The 15,802-nt window shown below is 50.6% G+C and overlaps 1 protein-coding gene across 6 annotated transcripts in view; it reads left to right on the top strand.

The window, feature by feature from the left end:
* Positions 1-15,802, top strand: part of LOC122375988 (protein ENL-like) — a 56,506-nt gene that overhangs the window by 20,262 nt on the left and 20,442 nt on the right. The gene's annotated exons all lie outside the window — the stretch shown is intronic.

Genomic DNA, 15,802 nt, shown 5'->3' with positions numbered 1-15,802 from the left:
GCTCAGACGCTCGGACAAGGTTGTGGTGGTTTTCCTCCATCAGCTGGTTTGGGTTACCTGGTTCGGGTGTCGATGGGTTCAGCTCATTGTCTGGCCGAGTGCACCATTGGGGTGTGTGTTTGGGACGGTCGGCGTCCCTATCCGCCAAAGGGCAGGCTGTTTGTGAAACTAAGGAGTAACTGCAGCACGTAGCCAGCAATGGCGTGCGTGGTTTGGTAGTGTGCTGGTTAGTTATTTGATGCGGTTCTTGATTGCTGCTCGTGCATATTCAGTGAGTTTTAGTCTGCCATCAGTCTTGTTTCTTTCAAATACCTTGACATTTTGGTGGCTAACCTAACGGTTATGCACAAGGTACAGTGCACACTCGAAAAACACCTCAGGTAACGTTTGTGAAGCTCGCACCGCAGGCTAACCGGCTCTGCTTGTAAGCACCATATGTTGGTTAATGGTTGTGTTCCGTTCGGCGGTCGCCACCGGCGCGCCGCGTGGCTCAACTGATCGATATGTGACCGACCGAAGTGCTCCGGACCAGACTCGCTGGGACTAAATTCATCCGGACCAAACTCACCCGGTCCAAACTTGCCCGTATCCGACTCATACGCACCAAATTTACCCGGACCAGCTTCGCCCGGACCAAACTCTGGAGCAGAGCCTTTCGAGCCGAACCAACACCTAAAGTATCGTCTCCAATATACTGCGCGTATAAAGCGCGGACCCGAACGTGATTTTGTGTTGTGAAAGGTAGGAGTCACCTTCACTAGGATGCTATGTGGGAAGCCGAAGGCTGAACTGAAAACTAAGACTACATAAATTGAGGCTAAATCTAGAAGGTATGTTTTCCTGGTGACCCGATGTGACCTGTGTCGTGTCAACTGAGTAAACAGCTGCTGTTGAACGCGACAGGTCTTGCTTCTACGGCACAACCCGCGCCAGTAGTGTCTGAAATCTGTCGAACCCGATTACCCGCCCAGATGGATACGAATCTACTCCTGAACCACTGCTGTGTTTACTCTCAGTTGTACCAGAACAGGGTGATGGGATGTCTTTCAGTACAACAGTCTGGATACAATAACCGTAACACCTTGTGGCGACACCCATTCAGACGGTGCTGGATTCTGGCACCATTCGCTGGATTATTATCGGTGTAGATTTTTCTGGCAACTCCGTCTTGTCCAAATTTGTCGATCTGTTTGGATTACAAGGTATATTATCAGAAGATGCAGTTTACTCAGAAAGGACGATGGCAATTTCCCGAATATTTCTGCACGCTGAAAATTGGGAGTGGTTCAAATTCTCTGTCAACATCCAAATCCGTGTTTCACTCCAACAAATAAAAGTGTACGATGTTCTTTGTTGTCGTCTGGTGATCATTGGGGACTGGGGCTCCAGGGCGCTCAGTTGCACGTAGTACGTATACCCAATCTAAGTCACTGGTAAAAGCTCAAAGATGCAGATGCAGATGTGTTACTGTTTGGGCAAGATTCACTCGTTGCAATGACTTCCGCTGAATTGACGTCATGGATGCAAAAGAAAGGAAGATAATGTGAGCACAGTACATTTGTCATGCAAAACAGCTGCAGTACTGCCAGATCAGCACCCATACCGGACCAACCTAAGCCGGCTCTGGTTACACAGGGACCGACAGTCAATGTTCTCTTCCACCTCACTGGAGGAACCGAGCAGGCTGCGGCTCTCTGCTGATGAGGGCCCGAACACAACTGCCAATCTTGTTTTCAGTTCACCACATTCGTATTGGTTTTCTCAAGTGTTCCGCTTCAGTCAGCTGTTCGGTCCCCGGCTGTTCTCGGGTTCATTCCGCGAACTCACGCCTGTCGGTCGATGTTCGTGGTAAGAATGGTTCGATGCTGCTGTCCTGCTGTGCTCAGTCACCAGAGTGTCGCTCCTTTGATGATATCTCCGTGCTCTGCGACTGTGTCGCTGAACGTTCCCTTTTGATCCTCCGACGAAGGGCATTAGCAGCTGGCGGCTCACAACCTCTATCACTTCAGGTGACCCTCGGGTCGCCGTTGGTCCGCCGCTGGTCCGTGTAAATGGTCCGGGATGGTCCGCTAATGGACCAACGGAGCGTTATCCGCACCGCGATCGTCCCGATATCGCCATCCGATCGTCTAAGCGGTGGCGCTAATCACAGCGAGGGTTCCGTTACGGATGGATGTTACTTTGAATTCGTTTCCTTCGCATAGCGCATGGCTGCGGCGGATCGCCTGTGTCCATTTGGACGGGCCCTCGTCCTTTTGGGGATTAGTTGGCGATAACACAGTAGTACAATGTCGTTTTATGGGCGGAAATGGTTTATTGGGGCCGGTAATGCAATTGCTCATTGTGTATTTACGAGTGGGCCGGATAAATAGTGGCTAATTTCTGTGGATAAAATTCAGTAACCCACCATGCTCTTTATGTTTTCTCTGGGTAATGCGGGTACAGTTTTCCTCTACAGTGTATCGCTAATGTATAGTTCGCCCTTAGTTGGTGACTGGTGTTCTGTATAGAGCCTATGTTTAGATCATCTGCGTCGCGTCGCTGATTGTCCCTTTGAGCCGTCTGGCTGTGTGTATTGAGGGGCTATTTTGGGTACATGGTTTACCGGTCACTGCGACCTAATCGGTGGTCGGTGCTGCGCCTGGCGCGCTGCTGGCCATATTGATCCGTGTGTTGCCCACGGCGGGATAAATGCAGCACGTGGCACACGCGGTCCTCCAGTGTACAGTGGATCTAGTAAGGATCTCCAGACAAAACTAGATGGCGTTGAGCCTCAGTCGAGTCCATGTGAGATTCAAGGAGAGGTCACTACCGAGCTGAGCCCGGTGGGGAGGTGGGGCGGGGGGGGGCGGGGCGGGTAGCGAGGTCACGGTGCGGGTGACCTGTCAAACAGCCCCGGCGCGGTGGGGCACTGCCGCAGGCAAATGGCGCACTCCAGCGTTGTTCCATATCGCGGTGGTGGGCCGGGCGGGGCATTCCACGTCAAATCAAACACCGAAATCCGTCATCCCCTTCGATTTTTCTGAAAATTTGTAGGCAGACTGGGCATGGTTCAAAACTGAGTTACGTATAATATTTTCGAAATTTGATTAAGTATCGCTGAGATATAGGTCATCGAATATAGCCAAAAATGTCACACATCAATTTTTTAAATGTCTATAACTCTGGTTCCTTTTCTGGTATCAAAATGATATTAACAGGGTCTTGTAGGCAATTGATAAGGCTTTGATTTTTAATTATAAAATTAAATTGAAGTGACCTTGAAATGCATTTGACCTTGAATTAAAACAGAAAAATTTAAATAGCAAAAAACACGTCACCTGCGATTCGGGTAATTTTTACATATTATGTCCGTCACAATGTTCCTAACCATCTGTGAAAAAATTGGAGTGGGCCATTCATAACTCTCGCGGCAAACGCCGTTTTCATGCATCAACATCACGCAACCGCGCGTGACCTTGAAAGACAGAGTCAAGACATGCTTGCTTGTGTACACTTTCTGAAATGAATGATTGCTGATTAGTGATATCCCAAACTCTGCGAGAATGGAAATACATAGTCATCGTAGTCAAGCATTCAAGTTCCATAGTAAAAGTGTCTCAGGCAAACGGTATTTTGCGGTGAATTTTGAGCCGTGTGGAAATGCATCATGAAGCCAAAAATTCAACGAAAACATTATCACGCAACGATATCTTCGTCTTTTTATCTTCACTATATGAAAGAATATACATTTTTGAGTATGTATGGGAAATTTCTAGTTAATCCAATAATAAATATGGCAGTTAGAGACCTGCTAAGAGTAACATGTCGCCGGCTGAGGCGGGATCGGCCGACGCGGGAAACGCAGCAATCACAATTTTGTGTTTACACGTTCATATTTCAATTGTTTACCAACCGATTTTCAAAATTTTTACACCATAAGATTGCCTGCACATTTCTTAGTCTTCTCACAAAATTTGACGTGAATCGAACGTAATCAGCGGTAAGGAGCGCGATGTAAAGACGGAACCGTTCCGTACCGTCCCGGCACAGTCTACAATTCAGGCGGCGGCTAGCGGTCGGCGCCGGCTGCCGAGTCGCCGCGTCGCCGCGGCGACAGGATGTTCACTTTACACCGCTATTACTAGACCAGTTGTGAACCGATTTTCTTCTTGCTTGCACGATGAGATGTGCAATTCAATTTTGGACAGGTAGCTATAATTAATTTCGCATTAATACTATGAGATATTGGCGAAAAACAGGAGGGGTGAGGCGAAATTCACTCTTCCCCCTCCACTGCGCGTGCTAACATACGTTTGCATATGTGCCATTTTCTTCAAAACTTATGAATGGCCCACTCTAATTTTTTCACAGGTTGTTAAGAATATGGTAGGCAATAAAATATATGAAAATTAGCCAAATCGAAGGTGACGTGTTTTTTGCTATTTCAATTTTTGTGCTTAAGAACAGAGTTAAGCAAATTTCAAGGTCATATATTTAAGTAGGTGCAATTCTAAACAAATGCTTAAGAAATTACCTAAACAGTGAGGTTTATTTCATTCAAATCAAACAAGTACAACCAAAGTTATGGTCGTTCAAAAATATAAAGATGCAACATTTTGTAAAAATTCGATGCCCTATATTTAGAAGACCTCTGGTCAGAATGTGCAAAAAACATCAATGTAATGTTCGGGGCGACACAGGAACTCGCTCACAAATTTATAATGAAATCGCTGATGGTAAGGTGCAAAACAGCCGATTTTTGTTCGATTTGACGTGGAATGCCCCGGGCGACCAGTTAGCTTGGCAGTTGGCTGCTTGGAAGGAAAGGACAATGAGGCATGGGTTTGTTGTGGCCGGTTTATCTACTGTCAACTATGATGAACCCAAAATAATGCAAATGTGATGCTGGTAATGCAGCTGGCAATGCAATGCTAGCGAATGCTCCGGGCGCCCAGTTGCTATAAGGATTTATATTATTTATGTCTCCTGAAATTTTCATTGAATATTATTCAAGCAATAGAAAGATCGTATCGTTCGCCAGTTTTTTGACCGGCTGGCGTTTCTTGCGTAGTGCGCCCTTTGGCAAATAATCATCACGCAGGTGATTTTTTTACTGGTAAGATGGGCCTTTAAGGTCAAATCAAAACGCTAAGAGAAAATGAGGAAAAGTAGGGGAGAGTGGGGTAAGATGCCCAGGGTGGGAAAGACGCCCCACCCCCTCTAGCGGCGAAACAAAAAATCGAACCTGGAAATTAATGTTCTTAGCGTAAAGCGGAAGCCTGCCTTGTTAACTGCACAAAAATTTGCGAAGCTCAGTTGGGCAACGGCTGGCTGGTGATTGCATGTTTTTTATTTGCTGCTCCTTTAAAAATTATTTTGGTGTCAAATCATTGTAAATATCAAAGAAGGTAGATAATTTTTGCGTCCCTTGCTATGTCGTGATACATTAACATGCGTGTACTGTGTCCTAAATAGTTTGTTTCAGGGTGTAGTTTTATGGCTAACAAATTGTACTGATTTAATGTTACTTCGGTACCTTGGGGTAAGATGCCCCCTCTCCTGATGGGGAAAGACGCCCCCCTAAATCCGTAGACTGTCCTTCAAGCAGCCCGCCAAATTGTGTATTACAATACTTGTGATGAGAGACAAAAGCCGATCTGGGACTATTGAGAGTCCAGTACGGTCGGGTGCTCCCCATTAGAGGTGGCAAAAGATGAAAATTTTGGGAACCAGACTCGAACCAGCATAGGCGCGGGAGCCGGGGGGGGCAGTGGGGGCAGCTTGCCCCCCCCCCCCCAACTCTGGGGCCGTGGGGGCGGTGCCCCCACAGCTTTGAGACGGAATACCACACTTTTTTTGCAAATGTTTTCTTTTTTGTTGAAAAAGCCGAGGGGTGAAAAATAAGTGGCCTAAAACCGGTGAGAAAACTAGATTTGGGGGTACCCTAGGTTGATCTCTATTATGGTGTGCCCCCCCCCCCCCACCCCCCAGTCGGAAAGTAGTTCCCGCGCCCCTGCGAACCAGACCCGGCTGGACATTTCTGGAACCAGTCGGACCCGGTATTAGTTGGACTCGGAACCAGTTGGACCCGTTCCCCAAAAGTCAATTAATACAAACTACTTGTTGGTATCATTAGTTGCATCATGTAAAACAGCCTATTTTCCACTGGGAACACTCATGAGCTACTGTGTGCAAAGAAACATTCACTTCATTCACTTAATTCGCTTCATATTTTGCAATAATGTGTAGTGTGCAAGATGTATAGTTTATGGTAGGACCCGGTTGGACCCGTCAGAAAATTTCCAGGAACCGGTCTGGACCCATATGGGTCCAGACTGGTTCTTTGACCGGGTCCTCGGGTCCACAGTTTGCCACCTCTACTCCCCATGCCGGTCTCTCGGCCCACACAGCGACTTTTTGGGCGGCATCTGACTCTGAGAGCCCCCACGACGGCCTCTGTGAGCCCCATTATTGGCTCCAGGGCCCCTCACGACATCCTTTGAGGGCTCCCACGTTGGCTCCACGGGTCTCTCTGGCATCTGAGGTCCCCACGATGGGCTCGAAGGCCCTCAAGCATCATGAAGACCTATAAGGGCCCCACAGTGGTCTCCGAACGCCACCACGGAGGCTTGTTTGGGCCCTAACGATGACCTCTGAAGCCCCTTACGACTACTTTTGAGGGCCCTTACGATGACGTTTGGTGTCTACTGCAGGCTCGAAGGGACTACTGATTCGTTCAGGCGATTCACGTGCTCATTTATGTCACTTATAGTGCAGGGGGCATCTTCCCCAACGCAGGGGGCGTCTTTCCCACCCTGTGGGGTAAGATGCCCCCTTTCACTTCTTCAGGAAAATGCTTAATAGCAAAAAAAGTTATCATATTTCAGGCACGAAAGTGTGATATTTTTGGAGAAAAATGATGTCGGATTCCGTTGAAACTCCAAGTTTTTGCTTTCCGATCGTCATTTTCGAATAATATATGACATAGCAAAACCCTGGGCATCTTTCCCCACTCTCCCCTAGACGAATGCCACATTTTTTTGTGCATGAAGTCTCGAGTTAAAAAAAGCTAAAAGTTAATATACGTTTAAGCTAAAAACAATCAGATCAGTTAATGAAAATATTTGAAGCGAAATTAACCTCTGTTTTGTCTGACCATGATAGCGTGTAAGACACCGGTCCAACAGGGTTCAACCCGGCCCAACCTGGTTCGGCTCCCCCTTTTTTAGTATTAAATTTGGCCCGAATCTTTTGAATGAAAGGAATCACAAGGACAGAGTCCCCGCTAAGCTGAGCTTGTTGCGTTGACCCTGCCCTCTACCCTCCGATCAAATTCAATTCCTGGTCTATGGCAGAATTAGAGTCCAAATTATAGGTAACGTGCGCACATAGCCGCGCACGGCCGGTCCCCTCACAGACTTCGCCTGGCAGCGGCCTGCCACCAACCAACCATACCCGTCAGGAGGCTCAAAAGCGTCAAACACACGTCGCGTTTCGAACCCGGACTTTTGCAACCGGGACGTGCGCTCTCACCACATGGCATATGGAGTCCAACGCTCTACCGACCGAGCTACCGGGACGGACATTTACCTTGCGGTTTCGCCTCTGGACACTTTTGGCCGAACTCTAGCCGAAACAAAGAGCAAACTGCGCAGGGCGAAGGTGCTCGTAGCGTTGAGGTTGGGTAACCTGTGAGCTTAATGCGATGTCGTGAGTTCGAGCCCCACTCCCGGGTCTGGTTTTATCTCGACACGAACCAAATCTTTCCTTCTGCTGCAACACAGATAAGCACGATGACATCTTTCCCGAATATCTTTCCCCAATATCCTCTAAAAGTCAAAATTATCGCTTATAAATGTTAAGCAATGTTTCATTATAAAGAAAATATTTTTGGAAATTTTTCTGGAGCCATTTCAAATCTTTTTTTCTTTTCTGATTCTTTTCGGCCCGATAAAACCCGCCAAAGCTGATCGTGCCAAATGAAAAATATCTAACTCAAATAACAGTTTAGAACAGCCTCATCATGCATCATGAAAAGCATCATGCAACTATCGACTGAATAGTTGCATGCTATGAATGCGTCCTAGATTTCAATTACCTATCATTGTTCAACATTTTGGCTGGAACTGACGCTGCCTCTGGCTTGCCCGTTTGTTTGAGATAATGATTCCCTTCAGTCGCATTCTTGCTGGTTCCACATGAACAGGATACCACCATACCGGAGTGAGCGCACCCGCAACCATCATCCCCTCCCCTCAGCCTCGGCGCAGTGGCGGGCGGCCCTGGGCGGCCCACTCCCGGCGCTACGCACGCCCCATGCGCCGTGATACCGCGTCACTCCCCCTCCCTCCTTCCCCCACAATGACCGGTGACCTCGCTCCCCTCGGGAGTTGGACTCGCCCTACCCCGACCGTAGCGCCACGTGGTGGCTCTGGAGATCTTAAATAGACCCACTGTACGTATTGAGCACCTCCCGCCGCCTGTGCCGGGCTGTAGGGGGACCGGTAATCCGGCTTTGTCATTTGTGGACGGAGAGCATCTGTGTAGTGGGTGATCAACAACCAACGATACAATACGCATATTTGTTGAAGACTTGCATAAGAAAACACAGCAATTTATCGTGCTCCCGAGCTGTTTTCCTTCTTCGATTTTGATATTCCTCCACCATTTGCCTGGAAGCAAACATTGTCATTGGGAGGCACAAACATGTTTGAAGAGAAAAATCACTGCCTTCCCTGTAAATCATGTTCTTTGTCTGATAAGAATTAGGCTAAAAGATGTCATTTGAATACGGCTGTCAGTCACCTGCCTAACATTGTTTTGAATACGATCGCATGAGTCAGTGATTCCTTATTCCTACTATTCGTTATGCCTTACCTGTCTTGCCTGTAAAAGTTCTGCAAACCATGGGGAAAGCCGGGGAAAAGGCACCACAGTGCTTCAAGTACCTATATATGTATCTCTGCCTTTGTACATAAGTTACTCAATTTCCACCTTATCGTGACGCCTCAGCCCTTCGCTTTGCTGTCGACGACTGTTGTAGCGGACGTAGGTACGACTGGTCTCTCGCTGCTGTCGCCGCCGTCGACTGCCGTCGGGTAGCGACCCGTTTGCACTGGCTGCCAGTCAGCCCACTTTCCATTGCGGCGGCCTGCACCAAGGCCGGGCAGTGCGGCGGGACGACGGGCCCGACGACGTGGCGATGACCGGTCGGTCGGTGACGCCGACGTGACGTTGACGTGACGTCGAGGGCGACGCTGACGTTGACGGACGTTGACGTTGACGAGTCACTGATGTGATGTGACTTGATGTGGTAGTTGATGATGAAGTAATCGTTGGTGGGCCTGTGCCGGTGACGGCGGTGACGAAGATGACTATCGTGCGGAGACCACTTGCTGTCCGGAGTGAGGCGGTCATTTTCTCTCTCTATAGCGACTGTGGTAATGCTTCCCTCTGGAGGCCGACCGATTCAGCCAGAGCAATGCGACCGAGTGCGCTACAGCTGCCGTAAAAACGAAATGAGAGCGGGGATTGAGCTCAGTTGGCCGCTGAGTTTTTTGATAGGTGGTTTCCAACTGGTTGTGTTTTTGCTGGCTCTAGTGAAGGTGTTTCTGAGGTTGTTGGCATTGTTCAGTTTTTGTGGTGCCAGTGCGATGAGAGTGGTACCTACCTGTGTAATTAATTTTGGAGAGTTGATTGAAATGCTATTAGGCTACCATGTAGCTAGGCATGTGTTTTCACTTTGGTGAAACCATAGGCGTGAAATCATAGCCTTGGATGATTGACATTCGCTGACGGTCCTACTGGGAAGCAGCTGGGCTCGCACGGGCGGCATTTGGTGTGCAGGTCTATTTGCGGCTCTTGTTGAAGCTTTTTGTTCTTGTATACCATTTCCCATCGTCAGCTTGACTCGGTGCTCCGCTGCAACTTGCTACCACTAGCTTTAGCTTTTCATGGAGCTGTGAGTCTGCACCCGAACCTGGCAGTAAATTAAATTCTGGTGAAAACGTTTCCAAATCGAATCCAGTCGCCGTATGGCTTCCCACCACGCCCATCCTGCAATCCCACATGGTTCCTTCCGGCTGATATGGCACACGATGCCTTACTTTAACAATATCATCCGATAACTATTTCCGGCGAGCTATCCCTGGCTACTACCGACAGCGATAAGCCCTCTTCGCCCAGTGAAATGGAATGGGTCAGCATCGCTGTGATCCGTAGTTATGTAATCTTCCACTCACAACTTCTGCAATAGACGCTCACGAATGCCCGACGCCTACCCGCGCCGCTCTCAGGCGTTTTCATTCAAGTTTCTACTTGAATCCTTTATTCCCGAATCGTGGATATATCGTTCTACTGCTTCAATTTCCACTCCCGTCCATCCCATCTCGCGTTGTTCTCTCCTGTCCGTCAAGCCCCGGCCATATACCGCGTCTTATCCCGTCCCAGCCGGTCCTGTCTTGTTCTCGGATTTATCTTTCTAACAATACCGTCCCTTTCTTATGCCCAATCCCTCCATGTTGTTCGAATACTGGTTTGGTGGGTCGGTAGCGCTCCCCAGCGCATTTATAGCCCAGTTTCGGGCTGGTCGGCTCCCTTTATTGCCTATATTCGCCCGGTTGGGTTCTATGGCTGTGCCATGCGGATGGAAGGCCCGAAGTAGCTTGGCCATTGGAGGGGCTATTCCTCGCGCCATCAGTCGCCCTCAAGGATGGTCTTGGGCGCACTTAGGACACTGGCTGAATTGTGCGGGACCCGTTTTGTAGACATGAAGGACGATCTCCCTGGGTTGAGCTTGATGTATGTGGCATGTGCTAAGTGATCAAGATCATGAATTAATGTATGATATGACGTATCTAACGCTCCTCACAGGCTCAAAGTCTTGTGATAATCTCAAGACAACATACATTTCATTGTTCTCGGCCCTAGTGGAAAATCTCCTTACCACTTTCATATACTGTTCGAGCTGGTTCTCTGAGTAGTTGAGCGTTATAATGGTGTGTGTGTGCGCAGTGAGCATTGCCGTTGGGCCGTTCGGTCGAGCGTTGCCCAACCTCTGCTGCCGACCTGTTTTTCCGGCCGAGCCGTCCAAACGTGTCGGCCCAGCCGCCTTTTTTGTTGTTCTGTCATGAGTCAGTGTACAGCGGCTTTCTGTGTCAACTGGGCGATAGAACCGTCCGTTAAAATGAGATGTTTGTTGGGCCGAGCCACCCGGCCGGCTGCCTGTTGCTAGGCTGAGAGCTGAAACTTTTGACAGGATTGATTGGCAGGTGACGGCTAATGCGAGCTGGTGCACTTACCAGTTGCCGCTGCACTGATTTTGACTGTCGATCATCATAAGTTAAACTGGCGTTATGCTAATCGGTTGTGTTCAGGGCAAGATTGCCACTTTGCTGTCTTTTCTGTCCCTCCCCCTCGGTAGACTGTGGTGAATAAGCGTTAGTTATTCCCCGCCTCAACGCTTATCATGACCAATGGTTATTATGGTGAGAGCAAATGTGACGTGTAAAGCGAGCGAACGGATTGACATCATGACTCCACCGCTTGTGTCAGTCGCCAGTCGCATTCTCCTAAAAAAAAGAACAGTCAGCTAGAACCAGTCTACAGATGTAGCTGGAATCAAGGGGCGGTGGCTGCACTGCACAGAGTCTGAGTCACCTGCGGTTACCGAGTCACGACTCTGGGCGGAGCCGGGCCCCGGCATCGCCCTCACCACACCTTAGGCCACCCCGTGTCGCCTCTCGGCGGCACTGAGGCCGAGCCAAGGCTAGCGAGTCTGCTCCCCATATCGATTAGCGACAAGGTCACCAAACCGCCCACGGCCCTCAGCCGGCCGCCCGGCGCATACCGGCTCATAAGAATGACTAAGATGGAATATGAAAGGCATATTCATAATGGTGATCCTGAAAGGCGACCCACTCCTAACGGAATGAACAGAGATACGAACGATGCACAAGCGCTAGCGGCACTGCTTCCGTTTGGAATTTTTCAACGATCTAGGCTCGTTTGTGATTAATGAATACCTCTACTGCGCTTGTGTTAGTATGTGATGCGGTGACGTCCGACCTGTGATGAACGACTGCGAGCTGTGGGCAGATGTAATGCGCCAGGGGTACCGTACTGCCACCGAGTCGGTCTTACGGCAGCGTGTTACGGACGCTCGGGCCGCGGCTGTGGTCACCGCGGCACCGAACGGGGACGAGCGGACAGACCTACCCACCGCTCAGGCCAGCCAGCGCACCGAGACCAACCTGCTGCCTCGCCGGTCGGCCGGCCGTCGAACGGTCCAACGGGTGGCTGGTTACACCACCGCGCGTCACCCATCCGTCGGCTGTCGACAGCTCTGGCCAAGAGTGTCGACGGCTAGAGGGATGACGAACGGGCTGGTAGCCGCTACGACAGCAGGACTGGGTTGTTGGTGCCCTGAGCTGTGCTGTTAGTGCTCAAAGTAATCGGTCAAACCGACTGGCGCATGATCCTGTTGCTACAGTTTACTTTGCCGCTCGGGTAGGATTGCATCCTGGGGCAACGCCGGAGTTCGTCTTGTCTCGGGAAGCGGTGCTCCGCGGTGCGACACGATGTGAATGGTACAGCGTGTTCCGCACAGCAACTTTGAGAAGCTTTGAGAGGCCAACGCACCTTGTACGGGGCCCACGTGCTGGTCGGACTGGACGAAACCGGTCACTGCCCGCCGTAGTGCGTTTGGTGGCCACGTGCTGTGAATACGGGATCGTCCGGTGACACGTCCCTCGCGGTGTTCTGGCCGCGGACAGCCGCATTCCAGAGGGTGCGCTCCGGTGTCACAGCGGCGGCCCCACGCCGGCTCGTTCGACGTCCTCAGGTCGTGTGCCGCTCAAATCTCCACTCCGTCGTCTGCGGACTCCCCGGGGCCCAGTGTTATATGAAGGGACACACTTTGTTCACCCATGCCATTTAGTAAAATGTTGTCGAGTTAACGGACTGGCTTCTCACGTCTCACTCCTTTACTTCGTGTCCTGCCACGACCATATTGACCACTCAGTGGTGTCGCCGTTCTACCTCTGTCCTTCCCCGCATTGTTTAAAAACGTGACCCCAACGTGACGCGAGGACGAACATAGCTGTGACGCTGCCGTTATCATATCAGCATACCTGGTGACGAGCCGGCCAATCTGACGTTAGTCGGACGGTGATCGTCCAGGGGCATCCCCGGCTAGCACACGTCTATGTCTGTCCGCTTGCCAGGCCCGCGAGGCCCCGGGTACAACTCGTCCCCGGATATGTTAACCGTCCCCGGATGTAACCCGTCCCGGACCGGAATCCACTGCGTATGGGCTGCACGTAGTGCCGCGACAGGACAGGCTGATAGTATAGGTCTGTGAGTGGTTACACCGGATGACTCAGAACATGGAGACGGAGATAGCCACCGTATCCGCACAATACGCTACATCCTTTTTGCTCCCGGGGAAAATCGAGCCATCAGTTGTGGGCTTGGTTTCGGCCTGAGTGGATGCCTCGACCCGGCACAGTGTGTTGTGATTTACCTTCAGTTGGCGTCTTCCCGCGAGTGTGGGGACCGCTGCGGTGGGGGCGCGGTGGATTTAGCCTGTCACATCAGGTGCAGCTTTTCGGTGGGACGTGCACCTGTGTACCAGCCCTGTCACCTGGCCGGAAAATATCGGCACATCGTCGGCGCCGCTGCTACTCCGCCGGCAGTCGTGTCAACTGCGCCGAGTGAAGCTCACCGTCTTCTCCGCTGTAGTGTCTCTACTACCCCGCTCCGGTGCCGCCCCGGTGCCTCTGCCTGTATGGTGTGTGCTGCCGCAGCCACCTCCTCTACCTCGCCCTGCTCCAGGCAGATGCCGGCCCCGTTCAGGACCCGGCGAATGCCCATGTTCCGCGACAGAGTGCGCTGGTGGGACCGTGCGGCGAGGATCGCCCTCAGAGACTTCAAAATACCGCGTGTCGCCGTGCCGGTGAGCAGCGGCGTCGAATGGGTGAGGACGGGGTGCTTATGGGATGATGCTCACCGTTGATCCTCGTAGGCATTTGAATTTCCAGTCCCACGTAATCGTAGCTTCCTCAAATGTTTGGCTGTTTGCCTGGGCGACGCCAGTTTACGCAAAGGTCGGTATTGGAATATGTTACTATTTTTGAGTCCTGAATATTTGGGTGCACTTGGAACAACTTTTTATCCACGTTTCGGTGATGGAAATTCAAAAAGTATCCATTCTCTTTGTGTCTTGATTGATTTGTTGGACACCTTCCATGATTAGCATAGATCTTCGTTTGGTATTCACTGGGCGTGTTAGATTAGCGATATCCTGCTCAGTAAAAGGCACGGGCGCTGATGACCTCCCGTCCGGGCGCCCGGAAAGATTAAACCCAAATCAGCATCATCCGCATAAATATGAATTCCTCCGGAACTTATCCTCCATCTACGGCTCTGACTGTTGAACTATTTCTAGCATGAGAGCCCTTGAGTTATGTGATTGCTTTATTAAGTATTCAATCATCATCATATTTTCATCCCGTTATGTGGAATAGGTGGTCTGCCGGACCTCACAGTGCACATTCTACGGCGACGACTTTGTGTATTGTATCTTATTTACTTTCCCGGCTGTGGGCCCGCATTTCAGGCAGTGTCTGAACATTGACAGCATTATGTCAAGTGTCCAGTTACATCCACGCCGCATGGCTACGCCGCCGGGCCATGATGACACTCCGCGATACTCTTATCACATAAACATCGGAGCTTACTTGCGCAATTTCTGTGAATGGCCCATGCGCCTTCAGAGAGGTTTTGCAAGCAGCCGAATTTTCGGTCGAGGCACTACTACCATCCGTCAGACGCTCCTTACGGTGTGAACAGTGATCAGTTTGCTTTCATTTCGGTTCTCACCAGTCCTTTTTTCGATTCACTGTCGCTACCATTTCTGGCAGAGAAACCTGTCTCCTATGAACGAACATGGGTGATAACGAACACCTTGACACTTAAAGCATATGCTCCAGTCTGTCGTTCAGGGCACCATCGGTCGTTCTCAGTGTCACCCAGTTCTGTTAGAGCTGATTGTCCGTTCGTCTCCCTCCTTCTCGTGGCTGTGGGCAGGTCGGTGGTTACCGTTCTCGTTAGTGCTGCTGACGGGGTAGAACAGACTCGTTAGTGCATGCTGTGCTGCCTGTCACAGACCGAACTGAGCCGTGACCCGGCGCAAAGGTCACGGACAACCGCTGACACTGGTGACGAGGAGACAGAGAAGGGAGAATGCGCTCACTGCTGAACCCACTGCCGGATTATCGAACATTCGCTGCTCATTGCATAAAAAAACTATCGCCAGGACGAACTGCGTATCTCTGCCTATAAGTTTTGATATTACCACATCGGACCCTTTTGTCGATAAACTTTATCGGTAAACATTGTCTGATCACAATCATTGATCGGAAAAGTTCCATGCTCCTATAAACATGTCTGGTGTATTTTTCCACGTCCAGCGACTAGCTAACGGGCCAACGACCATTACGTCGATGGTCCGACACAGGCATTCCGGCCGGTCGGGATTGGCATGTCGATTTCACAACTGACGCCGCGGACCGGCGTGGGCCTTTGACCAGCCTGTGACCAGTCGGACTACCTCTGACCATCCCAAGTCTCTGACCTGTGGGCTCGAATATCAGTCAGTGTGCTGGTTCAGCCTGTGAGCTATCCCACCGCGCACTCGCTCTCTCGGCCGGGGCCAGTCAGCCCCTGAACGGGTGGCTTCCGGCGCTGGGCTGGTGTGAAGCCGTGACTGCGGCCGCGACACGGCGGGGAATCGACCCGGAAGCCCGACAGCGGGCACACG

Source organism: Amphibalanus amphitrite, unplaced genomic scaffold (assembly GCF_019059575.1).
Source record: "Amphibalanus amphitrite isolate SeventyFive unplaced genomic scaffold, NRLGWU_Aamphi_draft 001978F_arrow, whole genome shotgun sequence".
Classification (NCBI taxonomy): domain Eukaryota; kingdom Metazoa; phylum Arthropoda; class Thecostraca; order Balanomorpha; family Balanidae; genus Amphibalanus; species Amphibalanus amphitrite.
This window is presented reverse-complemented; position numbering and strand designations above follow the sequence as displayed.